Genomic DNA, 17,366 nt, shown 5'->3' on the forward strand with positions numbered 1-17,366 from the left:
TTTATATGCACCGGAGCATGTGCATGTATTTCAAATTTGAATTATGCACATAAAATGCCTAGAAAACCCAGTGAATGTATAAAAATATACAAACGAACCTCAAAAATTCCAAAAATTCACATAACACTCATGTTGTTCTATGTTGGCACTAGAAAAAAAATTAAAGAAAGCAGAGGCAATGGATATCGTTTCGTCCCCAAAGGTGGCACGTTCCGTACCGAAAGCATCAGGCTTGTTGTAAGAAGCTCTGGTTTGTGGGAAGCTTATACCCAAACCTGCCCCAAATGTGACAATTTTTTTACCATGGCATGTTGATGTCACTCCATGATTCCATGCCAAGTTTCATGAATTTCAGACAAGTTTTGGATTACTAGAATTTAAAAGCCAGGTATCTCAACGTTTTGCCGGCAATCAGCAATGCCCTGGTGTTTGAAAGTCATTCCCGTTTCTTGCATGGGACCTAAGCATGCACCCAAGGACACAAATTTGATTTTTCAACCAATTTATATGCACCGGATCATGTGCATATATTTGAAATTTGAATTAAGCACATAAAATGCCTAGAAACCCCAGTTAATGCATAAAAATGTCCAAACGAACCCCGAGAAATTCCAAAAATTAACACAACACTCCTGTTGTTCTATGTTGGCACTAGAAATTTTCTAAAAGCAATAAGAGGCAATATATATCCTTTTGTCCCCAAAGGTTGCATGTTCGTACCGAAACCATCGGGCTTGTTCTGAGAAGCTCTGGCTTGTGAGAAGCTTATACCCAAACCTGACCCAAATGGGACCACTTTTTTACCATGGCATGTTGATGCTGCTCCATGATACCATGCCAAGTTTCATGAATTTTAGACGAGTTTTGGAATTACTAGAATTTAAAATCCTGGTATCTCAATGTTTTGCCGGCAATCAACAGTGCCCTGATGTTTGAAATTCATTCCCATTTCTTGCATGGGACCTAAGCATGCACCTGATGATCCACAAGTATAGGGGATCTATCGTAGTCCTTTCGATAAGTAAGAGTGTCGAACCCAATGAGGAGCAAAAGGAAATGATAAGCGGTTTCCAGCAAGGTATTCTGTGCAAGTACTGAAATAAGTGGTAACAGATAGTTTTGTGATAAGATAATTTGTAACGAGCAACAAGTAACAAAAGTAAATAAGGTGCAGCAAGGTGGCCCAATCCTTTTTGTTGCAATGGACAAGCCTGGACAAACTCTTATATGATGTAAAGCGCTCCCGAGGACACATGGGAATATCGTCAAGCTAGTTTTTATCACGCTCATATGATTCGCGTCCGGTACTTTGATAATTTGGTATGTGGGTGGACAGGTGCTTGGGTGCTGCCCTCACTTGGACAAGCATCCCACTTATGATTAACCTCTATTGCAAGCATATGCAAATACAACAAAAGTATTAAGGTAAACCTAACCATAGCATGAAACATATGGATCCAAATCAGCCCCTTACGAAGCAACGCGTAAACTAGGGTTTAAGCTTCTGTCACTCTAGCAACCCATCATCTACATACTTCCCAATGCCTTCCTCTAGGCCCAAACAATGGTCAACTGTCATGTAGTCGACGTTCACATAACACCACTAGAGGAGAGACAACATACATCTTATCAAAATATCGAACGAATACCAAATTCACATGACTACTAATAGCAAGACTTGACCCATGTCCTCGGGAACAAAAGTAACTACTCACAAAGCATAAACATGTTCATAATCAGAGCGGTATTAATGTGCATATTGGATCTGAACATATGATCTTCCACCAATTAAACCAACTTGCATCAACTACAAGGAGTAAGTAACACTACTAGCAAACTACTAGCACCAATCTCGGACTTGGAGACAAGAATTGGATACACGAGATGAACTAGGGTTTTGAGATGAGATGGTGCTGATGAAGATGTTGATGGAGATTGCCCTCTCCTCATGAGAGGAGCGTTGATGATGACGATGGTGATGATTTCCCCCTCTGGGAGGGAAGTTTCCCCGGCAGAACAGCCCCACCAGAACCCTAGATGGGTTCCGCCAAGGTTCCGCCTCGTGGCGGCGGAGTTTCGTCCGAGAAGATGGCTCATGATTTTTTCCCATCGAAAGAGTCCATATAGCAGAAGATGGTCACCGGAGGGCCACCAGGGGGCCCACAAGGTAGGGGGATGCGCCCAGGGGGTAGGGCGCCCCCCCCACCCTCGTGGGCAGGGTGTGGCCCCCTGGTGAAGTTCTTGCGCTCAATGTTTTTTATATATTTGGAACACATCATCCGTGAAGTTTTAGGACTTTTGGAGCTGTGCAGAATAGGTCTCTAATATTTGCTCCTTTTCCAGCCAGAATCCCAACTGCCGGCATTCTCCCTCTTTATGTAAACCTTGTAAAATAAGAGACAATAAGCATAAGTATTGTGACATAATTTGTAATAACAGCCTATAATGCAATAAATATTGATATAAGAGCATGATGCAAAATGGACGTATCAACTCCCCCAAGCTTAGACCTTGCTTGTCCTCAAGCGAAAAGCCGAAATTGAAAAATATGACCACATGTTTAGAGATGAAGGTGTCGATAAAAATAAAATATGGACATGAGGGCATCATGATCATTCTTGGAGCAACAACTTATATAATTCTTGTCATATGATATCTTATGCTATAGTAATAATTCAATCACAATATCAAGTATGAATCGTAAGCTTCATTGGAAACTAACAAACTTTAATCTCAGTCATTGAAGCAATTGCAATTTATCATAACATAGGAAAGAGTCAATGTATAAGAGCTTTTCAGCAAGTCCACATACTCGACTATCATATAGTCTTTCACAATTGCTGACACTCACGCAATACTTATGGGTATGGAGTTTTAATCGGACACAGAGAAAGATAGGGGCTTGTAGTTTTGCCTCCCAACGTTTGACCACAAGGGTAATGTCAATAGTAATAGTTCATGAAAACCCACATCCAATTAGCCATATTTACCAGGATCTTTCCAACATATTGTGCTTGCCAAGGGATAAAATGTAAAAAGGAAGGGTGAAGATCACCTTGACTCTTTTGCAGTATAGGAGATAAAAGTAAAAGATAGGCCCTTCGCAGAGGGAAGCAGAGGTTGTCATGCACTTTTATGGTTGGATGCACAAAATCCTAATGTGAAAGAACGTCACTTTATATTACCACTTGTGATATGGACCTTTATTATGTAGTTTGTCGCTTTTATTACTTCCATATCACACGATTGTCTAAAGCTTATTTCTATCACACCAATCAATCATACATATTTAGAGAGCAATTTTTATTGCTTGCACCGATGACAACTTACTTGATGGATCTTACTCAACCCATAGGTAGGTATGGTGGACTCTCATGGCAAAACTGGTTTAAGGGTATTTGGAAGCACAAGTAGTATCTCTACTTGGTGCAATGAATTTGGCTAGCATGAGGGGGAAACGCAAGCTCAACATGTTGGAGGATCCAATGACAATATAATTTATCTCAGATGTAAGAAAACATAACCCATTACGTTGTCTTCCTTGTCCACTGTCAACTCTTTAGCATGTCATATTTTAATGAGTGCTCACAATCATAAAAGATGTCCAAGATAGTATATTTATATGTGAAAACCTCTCTTTCTTTATTACTTCCTATTAATTGCAACGAAACTATGTTTGTCAACTCTCAACAACTTTTATTCATCATACTCTTTCTATGTGAGCTCATTACTCTCCATAAGAGTCACATGATCTCTTTGTTTCTTCACATCTCTACAAAACTCGATCAAGGTTGCTCAAGAAATCATCAAAAGAAGATCCATAGACGGAAAAGTCGTCCATGAAAACCTCACAAATCTTTTCACAAAAGTCAGAGAATATAGCCATCATGCATCTTTGAAAGGTAGCAGGTGCATTACATAAACCAAAAGGCATACGTCTATAAGCGAAAGTACCAAAAGGGCAAGTAAAAGTAGTCTTTGATTGATCTTTGGCTGACACAGGTATTTGAGAGAAACCAGAATAACCATCTAGAAAGCAAAAATGTGTATGTTTGGATAATCTTTCTAGCATTTGATCGATAAAAGGTAAGGGGTAATGATCTTTTTAGTAGCCTTATTTAATTTGTGGAAATCAATTACCATCCTATAACCAGTAATAATTCTTTGAGGAATAAATTCATCTTTATCATTAGGAACAACAGTAATACCTCCCTTCTTAGGGACACAATGGACAGGTGTCACATCCCTAGCTCTACCCTGGCCATGGACTAGCTTGGTTGCTGCATCATGTTTAAATTCAAATGAAATTTGAACTGAGGAATTCAGAAGCCTCAAAACCCTAATTAAAAGAAGGGCAAGCACCCTTTAAATTGCATTCTGTGAATCCAAAATGCCCTAAAAATAGTTTTGTGAATTTTGGCAAGAGTTATATATCAAACCAAAATTCTGGAATATTTTTAAGGAATTATTTGGTCTCTGAATTTAAATCAATAATCTATTTGAATTTGGGGATATATTCATAATATATAATGAATATATTTTCAAATGCTTTGAAATGTTTTATGTACTTTTGGAATAGTCCAGAGAGGTAACATAAAATATTTCAGAATGTTTTGGCACTGTATGAAATTATTTTGGAATTGAAAACAGTGGCAAAAGATATTAAATAAAACAAACAGAACAGGAAAAAAATAAAAAGAACAGAGCTTACCTGGCCTCACCGTGTAGCCCACCAGAGCCGGCCCAGCTTCCCCAGCCGGCCCAGCCCACCTCCTCCTCCCTTGTCCTCTTCCTCCTCTGCCAGGAGGACGAACAGAGGCGAGGCGTGGCGCTCGCCGACGCTGCCTCGGCCACCTCCTGCTTCCCCCCTAGCCACCTCCTGCTTCCTCTCGTTGCCCTGGACCCCGTCCGCGACGCCACACACCCCCCCAGGCCTCTCACTCTCTCCCCGAGCTCCTCTCCTCCTCTGGCTCTCTCGCGGGTAGCCACCGAACACACCCGCCGCTGCCGACGAGCTCTCTCGTGGCCACTGGCCACCCCTAGCCTCTCCGACACACCCACGAGCTCCGCCTTGACCCCCTCCTTCCTTCCCACCGACCCACGGCCCTCCGGAAGCCCTGCAACGCCGCCACCATCGCCGTTTCGTCGCCGGCCACCGAAGCTCCCCTCCGTCGATTCGCCGGACCCCGAGCCTCCCCTGCCTCGCCAGCAGCACCAGAAGAATCGCGGTGAGCCACTGAACCGTTCCCTCTTCTTCCCATGCCGTTGGGCCGCTCTAGCCATTGCTTCCGCCGGACCCGAGAGCTCGCCGCCGCCGTGCCTCGTCACCACCGTGGCTGGAGCCGTTGCAGCTCGAAGCCGAGCACACCACCGCACCCAACACGTCTCCAGGAGCCCGTAGCCGCCACTAGCTTCCCTCCCGTGCCCCCGAACGCCAAACCCGACCTCGCCCGAGCTCCGGCCGCCGCCTCGCTCGCCGCCGTTGCTGATTCCGGCCACCCCCACACCTCCCGTTGGTCCCCCTAGATGCGCACGGGCGCGGGCTACCTCCTGGTGCCCTTGGCGCGTCGATCCGATGCCCCTAGCGCAAGTCCGGCGCTCCCCCGCCGTGCGGAATGGTCGCCGCCGGCGAAACCCCGGCGACTGCCGACGTGGCACGCCTAATTAGCACTAATGACGCCTAAACACCCCCCCCCACAGCCACTGACAGTGGGCCCCGTAGTGGGTCAAAGCCCGGGTCAACGCGGGATTAGCCCCTGTGTCACTGACGTGTGGACCCCACACGTCAGGTTTGACCTGGAGGCGCCCTGTTGACCTGCTGACGTCAAGGTGATGTCATGCTGACGCCATAATTCATTTTCTGGAATTATTTTAATTCTAAATAATCAGAAAATTCTAGAAAATGCCTAAAACTTCTAAAAATCATAGAAAATTAACCATAACTCCAAATTAAATAATTTATATATGAAAAATTATCAAAAAAAATCAAGGAATCCATCTGTACCATTTTCATGCATGTTAGAACAACTTATCACTACTGTTTAGGGCAAATGAAGTAAATGGCATTTGAATAATCACATATGGAGTTTGAATTTGAATCTTGTATTCAAACCAACTTCATTTAATCTGTTGCTAGTTGCATTAGCTCAAACACATTCATTTTTGCCATGTCATGATCATGCATCATATTGTGCATTGCATTGATTGTGTTCCCTTTTTGTGTTGCCGGTATTTGTCCCCTCTCGATAGACGTGATACCCGATGATGTGATCGCTGACACTGATGAAGACTCAATGTTATCTTCAGAAGTGCCAGGCAAGCAAAACCCCCTTGTTCATTCCGATACAATCCTACTCTCTCGCTCCTGCTCTCTTTTACTGCATTAGGACAACACCGATTCATCTGTTACTTGCTGCGGTAGCTGAACCCCTTTATCCTTTGCATGACCTGTCATTGCCACAGTAAATAGATGAAACCCACTAGCATGAGTAGGAGTTGTTTGAGCCCTGCTGTGCCTACTCATTCATGCTTGTTTGTCATGCCTGCTACTGCTTAGAGTTGAGTCAGGTCTGATTCATCGGGGATGAATCAGAGGCGTGTGAACATGTCCTACTATGTGTGAGCTAAGTGTGTGAACACGTTTTGGTAAAGGTAGCGGTGAGAGGCCATGTAGGAGTACATGGTGGGTTGTCTCATTGCAGCCGTCCTCAGGAACTGAGTTCTGTGTTTGTGATCCATGATTCAGCTACTACCACGCATTGGGCCCGAAACCAATGGACCCTCTCGGCTTCTTGATCACCCTTGTCCTCTGTCCAGGAGTTGCAAGTAGTTTCTGGTGTTTGTAGTATGCTGGAGGCCGTGGACAGCGCTGACCGTAGGGGTGGGCTGTGATGCGGTAGGCACGTGGTCGGGTAAACCGGGCACCCGTTTGGTGTCACGGAACCCTGTACACATCGTTTGGGGCTGTGAGCGAAACTCCGGCCGGATCTCCTCATGGATGGAACCCGAATAGGCGATAAACCTGGACTAGAGACTTGAGTGTTTAGGCAGGCCGTGGCCGACACCCACGTTGGGCTTCCGCTTGAAGGTTGCCGAGTACATGTCGTGTAAACGGCGGTAAGTGGTGAGAGCGTGTGTGAAGAAGTACACCCCTGCAGGGTTAACCTAATCTATTCGAATAGCCGTGTCCACGGAAAAGGACCTCTGGGTTGCTTATATCAGTTCATAGACAAGTGAAAGTGGATACTCTAAAATACGCAAGATAAGCGTGAGTGCTATGGATGGCGTTCTCGTAGGGAGACGGGAGCGGATCCATAGTGGTGTATTGATATGGTGAATATGTGGACTCGTGTGCGCCACCTCAAAAAGTTACTCGCAGTCGTAGTTCAGGATAGCCACCGAGTCAAAGCTGGCTTGCTGCAGTTAAACCCCACCATCCCTTTGTTGATAATGATGCATATGTAGTTAGTTCTGATGTAAGTCTTGCTGGGTACATTTGTACTCACGTTTGCCTATTTTATGTTTTGCAGAGAGACTTCAGTCTCACTAGTATTTCCGCGTGGTCTTCGACGTTTAGCTTGTTACCTCAGCTACGATCTTGTGCCTCGGCAGGATTTGGTAGATAGTCAGGCTTCTCAGCCTTTTTCATTTATAGATGTCTGTACTCAGACATGATAGCTTCCGCTTGTGCTTGATTTGTATGCTCTGAATGTTGGGTCATGAGACCCATGTTTGTAATATCTCGCTCCTCGGAGCCTATTGAATAGATTACTTGAGTCATAGAGTCATGTTGTGATGCCATGTTGTATTCGCACATATCGAGCATATTGTGTGTATGCTATTGAAATGCTTGGTATGTGTGGGATCTGACCATCTAGTTGTTTATCTTTAGTAGCCTCTCTTATGGGGAAATGTCTCCTAGTGTTTCCACCGAGCCATGGTAGCTTGCTACTGCTCCGGAACACTTAGGCTGGCCGGCATGTGTCCTTCTTCGTTCCTGTGTCTGTCCCTTTGGGGAAATGTCACGCGGTGAATACCGGAGTCCTGTTAGCCCGCTACAGCCCGGTTCACCGGAGTCCTGCTAGCCCAGTGCTACAGCCTGGATTCACTCGCTGATGATCGACACGTTCGATGCTGGGTCATGAGTGCCTGTCCCTGTAAGTCTGTGCCGCTTTGGGTTTACGACTAGCCATGTCAGCCCGGGCTCCTTATCATATGGATGCTAGCGACACTGTCATATACGTGTGCCAAAAGGCGCAAACGGTCCCGGGCAAAGGTAAGGCGACACCCGTGGGAATACCGTGCGTGAGGCCGCAAAGTGATATGAGGTGTTACATGCTAGATCGATGTGGCATTGAGTCGGGGTCCTGACAACAGGACTTACCCACTTACTATCAGCAACGGGATAAATTATACCTGCTTCAAGGAGCTTTAGTATCTCCTTTCTTACCACTTCTTTCATTTTAGGATTCCGACGGCGCTGATGATTACGAACTAGTTTAGCATCTTCTTCCAAATTAATTTTATGTTGAAATAGAGTGGGAATAATGCCCTTAAGATCATTAAGAGTATACCCAATAGCAGCATGGTGCTTCTTCAGAGTTTTTAATAATCTCTCTTCTTCATGTTCTGAAAGGTTAGCACTAATAATAACAGGGTATATCTTTTTCTCATCAAGATAAGCATATTTAAGAGTATCAGGTAACGGTTTAAGCTCAAACACGGGATCACCCTTGTGTGGAGGAGGATCCCCTAGGATTTCAACAGGTAAATTGTTTTTCAGAATAGGTTCCTGTTTAAAGAATACTTTATCTAATTCCCTTCTTACATTCATAAACATATCATTTTCATGTTCTAGCAAATATTGTTCTAAAGGATCACTAGGAGGTACGGCATGGAAGCAAGACCAATAATTTCATCCTTACTAGGTAATTCTTCTTCATGGTGTTGTCTACTAAATTTAGAAAAATTAAATTCATGAGTCATATCATCTAAACCGACAGTAACAACATCCCTTTTGCAATCTATGGTAGCATTAATAGTATTTAAGAAGGGTCTACCAAATATAATGGAACAAAAACTATCTTGTGGGGAACCAAGAACAAGAAAATCAGCAGGATATTTAGTTTTCCCACACAAGACTTCAACATCTCTAACAATTCCCATTGGTGAAATAGTATCTCTATTAGCAAGTTTAATTGTGACATCAATATCTTCTAACTCAGCGGGTGCAATGTCATGCATAATTTCTTTGTATAAATCAATAGGTATTGCACTAGCACTAGCACCCATATCACACAAGCCATGATAACAATGATCTCCTATTTTAACAGAAATAATAGGCATGCCTACCACATGTCTAGGTTTATCTGTATCACGGGGTTTAGCAATTCTAGCAGTTTCATTACAGAAATAAATAACATGCCCATCTATATTATCAGACAAGAGATCTTTAACAATAGCCATATTAGGTTCAACTTTAACTTGCTTAGGAGGTGTATATTTTTTAATATTGCTTTTACGAACCACAGTTGAAGCTTTAGCATGATCCTTTATCCTAACAGGGAAAGGCGGTTTCTCAACATAAGAAGTAGGAACAATAGGATCCTTATAAGTAATAGTCTTTTCTTCAACTTTAATAGGTGCAGCTACTTTTACTTCTATGGGAGGATGATATTTAAACCACTTCTCCTTGGGGAGATCAACATAAGCAGCAAAAGATTCACAGGAAGAAGCTACTATCTCAGAGTCAAGTCCATATTTAGTGCTAAATTTACGAAAAATATCGGTATCCATAAAAGATTTAACACAATCAAAACTAGGTGTCATACCTGACCCCTTACCATTGTCGAGGTCCCAATCTTCAGAGTTGCATTTAATTCTTTCCAATAAATCCCATTTGAATTCAATAGTCTTCATCATAAAAGAGCCAGCATAAGAAGTATCAAGCATGGTGCGATTGTTACCACAAAGCCAAGCATAAAAATTTTGAATAATCATTTCTCTTGAGAGCTCATGATTGGGGCATGAATATAACATTGATTCAAGCCTCCCCCAAGCTTGAGCGATGCTTTCTCCTTCGCGAGCCAAAAATTATATATATAATTGTGATCACGATGAACAAGATGCATAGGATAAAACTTTTGATGAAATTCCAATTTCAATCGTTTGTAGTTCCAAGACTCCATATCATCACATAGCCTATACAATGTCGATGCATCTCCCCTCAAAGATAAAGGGCAAACCTTCTTCTTAACAACATCTCCGGGTACACCTGCAAGCTTAAATAATCCACAAACTTCATCCACATATATTAGATGCTCATCAGGATGTTTTGTTCCATCTCCTAAAAAGGATTAGCTAGCAGTTTTTCTACCATACCCAAAGGAATTTCAAAGCAAGCATTTTCATTTTCAGTAGGTTCAGTAGGTTGAGGAGCAACTGTTTGCTCTACTGGTCAGAGTGAAGATACCCCGAACAAGCCCCTCGGAGGATTACTTTCCATAGTAACAAGTGATAGTAAATTTCAGCACGCTATATAAATTTTTCCTTACCAAATTCCACCTACCAAAGGCGCTTCACTCCCCGGCAACGGCACCAGAAAAGAGTCTTGATGACCCACAAGTATAGGGGATCTATCATAGTCCTTTCGATAAGTAAGAGTGTCGAACCCAACGAGGAGCAGAAGGAAATGATAAGCGGTTTCCAGCAAGGTATTCTCTGCAAGTACTGAAATAAGTGGTAACAGATAGTTTTGTGATAAGATAATTTGTAACGAGCAACAAGTAACAAAAGTAAATAAGGTGCAGCAAGGTAGCCCAATCCTTTTTGTAGAAAAGGACAAGCCTGGACAAACTCTTATACGATGTAAAGCGCTCCCGAGGACACGTGGGAATATCGTCAAACTACTTTTCATCACGCTCATATGATTCGCGCTCGGTACTTTGATAATTTGGTATGTGGGTGGACCGGTGCTTGGGTGCTGCCCTCACTTGGACAAGCATACCACTTATGATTAATCTCTATTTCCAGCATCCGCAAATACAACAAAAGTATTAAGGTAAACCTAACCATAGCATGAAACATATGGATCCAAATAAGCCCCTTACAAAGCAACACATAAACTAGGGTTTAAGCTTCTGTCACTCTAGCAACCCATCATCTACTTATTACTTCCCAATGCCTTCCTCTAGGCCCAAACAATGGTGAAGTGTCATGTAGTCGGCGTTCACATAACACCACTACAGGAGAGACAACATACATCTTATCAAAATATCAAACGAATACCAAATTCACATGACTACTAATAGCATCTCCCATGTCCTCAGGAACAAAAGTAACTACTCACAAAGCATAAACATGTTCATAATCAGAGGGGTATTAATGTGCATATAGGATCTGAACATATCATCTTCCACCAATTAAATCAACTAGCATCAACTACAAGGAGTAATTAACACTACTAGAAACCTACTAGCACCAATCCCGGACTTGGAGACAAGAATTGGATACAAGAGATGAACTAGGGTTTTGAGATGAGATGGTGCTGATGAAGATGTTGATGGAGATTGCCCTCTCCTGATGAGAGGAGCGTTGGTGATGACGATGGTGATGATTTCCCCCTCCGGGAGGGAAGTTTCCCTGGAAGAAAAATGCCGCCAGAACCCCAGATTGGTTCCGCCTCGTGGCGGCGGAGTTTCGTCCGAGAAGATGGCTTATGATTTTTTTCCCATCGAAAGAGTCCATATAGCAGAAGATAGTCACCGGAGGGCCACCAGGGGGCCCACAAGGTAGGGGCGCGCCCCCCACCCTCGTGGGCAGGGTGTGGCCCCCCTGGTGAAGTTCTTGCGCTCAATGTTTTTTATATATTTGGAAAACATCATCCGTGAAGTTTCAGGACTTTTGGAGCTGTGCAGAATAGGTCTCTAATATTTGCTCCTTTTCCAGTCAGAATCCCAGCTGCCGGCATTTTCCCTCTTTATGTAAACCTTGTAAAATAAGAGAGATTAAGCATAAGTATTGTGACATAATGTGTAATAACAGCCCATAATGTAATAAATATTGATATAAAAGCATGATGCAAAATGGACGTTTCAGTACCCAAGGACACATATTGGATGTTTCGACCAATTTATATGCACCGGAGCATTTGCATGTATTTCAAATTTGAATTATGCACATAAAATGCCTAGAAAACCCAATTAATGTATAAAAATGTCCAAACGAACCCCGAAAAAATCCAAAACTTGACACAACACTCCTGTTGTTCTATGTTGGCACTAGAAAATCTTGGAAAAAAATAAGAGTCAACTGATATCGTTTCACCCTCAAACGTGGCACATTCCGTACCGAAAGCATCAGGCTTGTTGTAAGAAGCTCTGGTTTGTGAGAAGCTTATACCCAAACCTACCCCATATGGGACAGTTTTTTTACCACGGCATGTTGATGTTGTTCCATGATACCATGCCAAGTTTCATGAATTTCAGACGAGTTTTGGATTTACTAGAATTTAAAAGCCAGGTATCTCAACATTTTGCCGGCAATTAACAGTGCATATGGTGTTTAAAAGTCATTCCCATTTCTTGCATGGGACCTAAGCATGCACCCCAGGACACCGATTTAATTTTTCAACAAATTTATATGCACCAGATCATGTGCATGTATTTCAAATTTGAATTATGCACATAAAATGCCTAGAAAACCCAGTTAATTTATAAAAATGTCGAAACGAACCCCGAAAAATTCCAAACTTAAAACAACACTCCTGTTGTTATATGCTGGCACTAAATTTTTTTGAAAGCAATAAAAGGCAACGGATATACATTCATCCCCAAAGGTGGCACGTTCCGTACCGAAACTATCAGGCTTGTTGTGAGAAGCTCTGGTTTGTGATAAGCTTATACCCAAACTTGTTCCAAATGGGACAAATTTTTTACCACAACATGTTGATGTCGCTTCATGATACCATGCCAAGTTTCATGCATTTTAGACGAGTTTTGGATTTACTAGAATTTAAAAGCCAGGTATCTCAATGTTTTGCAGGCAATCAACGGTGCCCTTGTGTTTGAAATTCGTTCTCGTTTGTTTTATGGTATCTAAGCATGCACCCAAGGACACATATTTGATTTTTTAAGCAATTTATATGCACCGGAGCATGTGCATGTTTTTGAAATTTGAATTATGCATATAAAAATTTCCAAACAAACCCAGAAAAATACGAAAACTTAACACAACACTCCTCTTGTTCTATGTTGGCACTAGAAAATTTTCGAAAGCAATAAGAGGCCACCGATATCGTTTCGTCCCCAAAGGTGGCACGTTCCTTTCCGAAACAATTTTTTCCAACGGCAGAAAAATGTTGATGTCGCTCCATGATACCATGCCAAGTTTCATGAATTTCACACGAGTTTTGGATTTAATAGAATTTAAAACCAAGTATCTCTACATTTTGCCGGCAATGAACACTGCCCAGGTGTGTGAAATTCATTCCAATTTCTTGCATGGGACCTAAGCATGCACCCAGGGACATAGATTTGATTTTTCAATCAATTTATATGCACAGGAGCATGTGCATGTATTTGAAATTTGAATTATGCACATAAAATGCCTAGAAAACCTAGTTAATGTATAAAAATTTCCTAATGAACCTCGAAAAATTCCAAAGCGTAACACAACAATCCTGTTATTCTATGTTGGCACTAGAAAATTTTCGAAAGCAATAAGAGGCCACGGATGTCGTTTCATATCCAAAGGTGGCACGTTCCGTACCGAAGCCATCAGGCTTGTTGTAAGAAGCTCTGGTTTGCGAGAAGCTTATACCCAAACCTGCCCCAAATGGGACAATTTTTTACCACAGCATGTAGATGTCGCTCCATGATACCATGCCATGTTTCATGAATTTCACACGAGTTTTGGATTTACTAGAATTTAAAAGCCAAGTATCTCAACGTTTTGCCGGAAGTGAACAGTGCCCAGGTGTTTGAAATTCATTCCCATTTTTTGCATGGAACCTAAGCATGTACCCATGGGACTAGATTTGATTTTTCAATCAATTAATTTGCACCAGAACATGTGCATGTATTTCAAATTTGAATTGTGCACATAAAATGCCTAGAAAAGATAGTTAATGTATAAAAATGTCCAAATGAACCCCGAAAAATTCAAAAACATAACACAACACTCCTGTTATTCTATGTTGGCACTAGAAATTTTTTGAAAGCAATAACAAGCAATGGATATTGTTTCGTCCCCAAAGGTTGCACGTTCCGTAACGAAACCATCGGGCTTGTTGTGAGAAGCTCTGCTTTGTGAGAAGCTTATACCCAAACCTGCCCCAAATGGGACAATTTTTTGACCACGGCGTGTTGATGTTGCTCCATGATACCATGCCAAGTTTCATGAATTTCACACGAGTTTTGAATTTACTAGAATTTAAAATCTAGGTATCTCTATGTTTTGCTGGCAATCAACAATGCCCTAGTGTTTGAAATTCATTCCCATTTCTTGCATGGGAGCTAAGCATGCACCCAAGGACACGGATTTGATTTCTCAGCCAATTTATATGCACTGGAGCATGTGCATGTATTTCAAATTAGAATTATGTACATAAAATGCCTAGAAAACACAGTTATTGTATAAAAATGTTCAAATGAACCTCGACAACTTCTAAAACTTAACCCAACACTCATGCCATTCTATGTTGGCACTAGAAAAAATTTGAAAGCAATAAGAGGCAACGGATATCGCTTCGTCCCCAAAGGTGGCACGTTCCGTAACAAAACCATCAGGATTATTGTAAGAAGCTCTACTTTGTGAGAAGCTTATACCCAAACCTGCCCCAAATGGGATAATTTTTTTACCACGGCATGTTGATGTTGCTCCATGATACCATGCCAAGTTTATTGAATTTCAGACGAGTTTTGGATTTAGTAGAATTTAAAAGCCAGGTATCTCAACATTTTGCCGGCAATGAAGAGTGCCCTGGTGTTTGAAAGTCATTCCCATTTCTTGCATGGGACCTAAGCATGCACCCAAGGACACAGATTTGATTTTTCCACAAATTTATATGCACCGGATCATGTGCATGTATTTCAAATTTGAATTATGCACATAAAATGCCTAGGAAACCCAGTTAGTGTCTAAAAATGCCCAACCGAACCCTGAAATATTCGAAAACTTAACACAACACTCATGTTGTTCTATGTTGGCACTAGAAAAAATTTGAAAGCAATTAGAAGCAATAGATATCGTTTCGTCCCCAAAGGTGGCACGTTCCATTCCGAAACCATCAGGCTTGTTGTGAGAAGCTGAGGTTTATGAGAAGCTTATACCCAAACCTGCCCCAAATGGGACAATTTTTTTAACACGGCATGTTGATGCCGCTCCATGATACCATGCCAAGTTTCATGAATTTGAGACGTGTTTTGGATTTACTAGAATTTAAAAGCCATGTATCTCAACATTTTGCCGGCAATCAACAGTGCACTGGTGTTTGAAATTCATTCCCATTTCTTGCATGGGACCTAAGCATGCACCCAAGGACAGAGATTTGATTTTTGGACCAATTTATATTCACTAGAGCTTGTGCATGTATTTCAAATTTGTATTATGCACATAAAATGCCTAAAAACCCAGTTAATGAGTTTTTTTGGATGCAATAAGAGGCAACGGATATCGTTCCGTATGAAAACCATCAGGCTTGTTGTGAGAAGCTCTCGTTTGTGAGAAGCTTATACCCAAACATGCCCCAAATGGGACAAATTTTTTACCATGCCATGTTGATGCCGCTCCTTGATACCATGCCAGGTTTCATGAATTTCAGACTAGTTTCGGATTTACTAGAATTTAAAAGCCAGGTATCTCAACGTTTTGCCGGCAATCAATTGTGCCCTGGTGTTTGAAATTCATTCTCTCTTCATGCATGGGACCTAAGCATGCACCCAAGGACACAGATTTAATTTTTCAACCAATTTATGTGCAACGGAGCATGTGCATGTATTTCAAATTTGAATTATGCAAATAATATGCCTAGAAAACCCAGTTAATGTATAAAAATGACCGAACGAACCCCTCAAAATTCCAAAACTTAACACAACACTCCTGTTGTTCTAGCATGGCACTAGAAAATATTTGAAAGCAATAAGAGGCAGCGGATATCGTTTTGTCCCCAAAAGATGGCACGTTCCTTACCGAAACCATCACGCTTGTTGTGAGAAGCTTTGGTTTGTGACAAGATTATACCCAAACCTGCCCCAAATGGGACAAATTGTTTACCACGACATGTTGATGCCGCTCCATGATACCACGCCAAGTTTCATGAATTTCAGACGAGTTTCAGATTTACTAGAATTTAAAAGCCAGGTATCTCAACATTTTGCCGGCAATCAAAAGTGCCCTGGTGTTTGAAATTCATTCCCATTTCTTGCATGGGACCTAAGGATGCACCCAAGGACATAGATATGATTTTTCAACCAATTTATAAGTACCGAAGCATGTGCATGTATTTCAAATTTGAATTATGAACATAAAATGCCTAGATACCCCAGTTAATGTATAAAAATGTCCAAACGAACCCCAAAAATTCCAAAAATTAACAAAACAGTCCTGTTGTTCTTTGTTGGTACTAGCAAAAAATTAAAAGCAATAAGAGGCAACGGATATCATTTTGTCCCCAAAGGTGGCACATCCCATACCGAAAACATCAGGCTTGTTGTGAGAAGCTCTGGTTCATGAGAAGCTTATACCCAAACCTGCCCCTAAATGGGACAAATTTTTTACCACGGCATGTTGATGCCGCTCCATGATACCATGCCAAGTTTCATGAATTTCAGACGAATTTTGGATTTACTAGAATTTAAAATCCTGGTATCTCAATGTTTTGCCGGCAATCAACAGTGCCCTGATGCTTGAAATTCATTCCCATTTCTTGCATGGGACCTAAGCATGGACCCAAGGACATAGATTTAATTTTTCAACCAATTTATATGCACCGGAGCATGTGCATGTATGAGAAATTTGAATTATGCACATAAAATGCCTAGAAAACCCAGTTAATGTATAAAAATGTCCAAACGAACCCCCAAAAATTTCAAAACTTAACACAACACTCCTGTTTTTGTTTGTTGGCACTAGAAATTTTTTGAAAGCAATAAGAGGCAATGGATATTGTTTCTTCCCCAAAGGTGGCACATTCCGTACCGAAACCATCAGGCTTGTTGTGAGAAGCTCTGGTTTGTGAGAAGCTTATACCCAAACCTTCCCCTAATGGGACAATTTTTTTACCACGGCATGTTGATGCTGCTATGATACCATACCATGTTTCATGAATTTCAGACGAGTTCTGGATTTACCAGAATTCAAAAACCAGG

This window comes from Triticum aestivum, chromosome 2A (assembly GCF_018294505.1).
Source record: "Triticum aestivum cultivar Chinese Spring chromosome 2A, IWGSC CS RefSeq v2.1, whole genome shotgun sequence".
Classification (NCBI taxonomy): Eukaryota; Viridiplantae; Streptophyta; class Magnoliopsida; order Poales; family Poaceae; genus Triticum; species Triticum aestivum.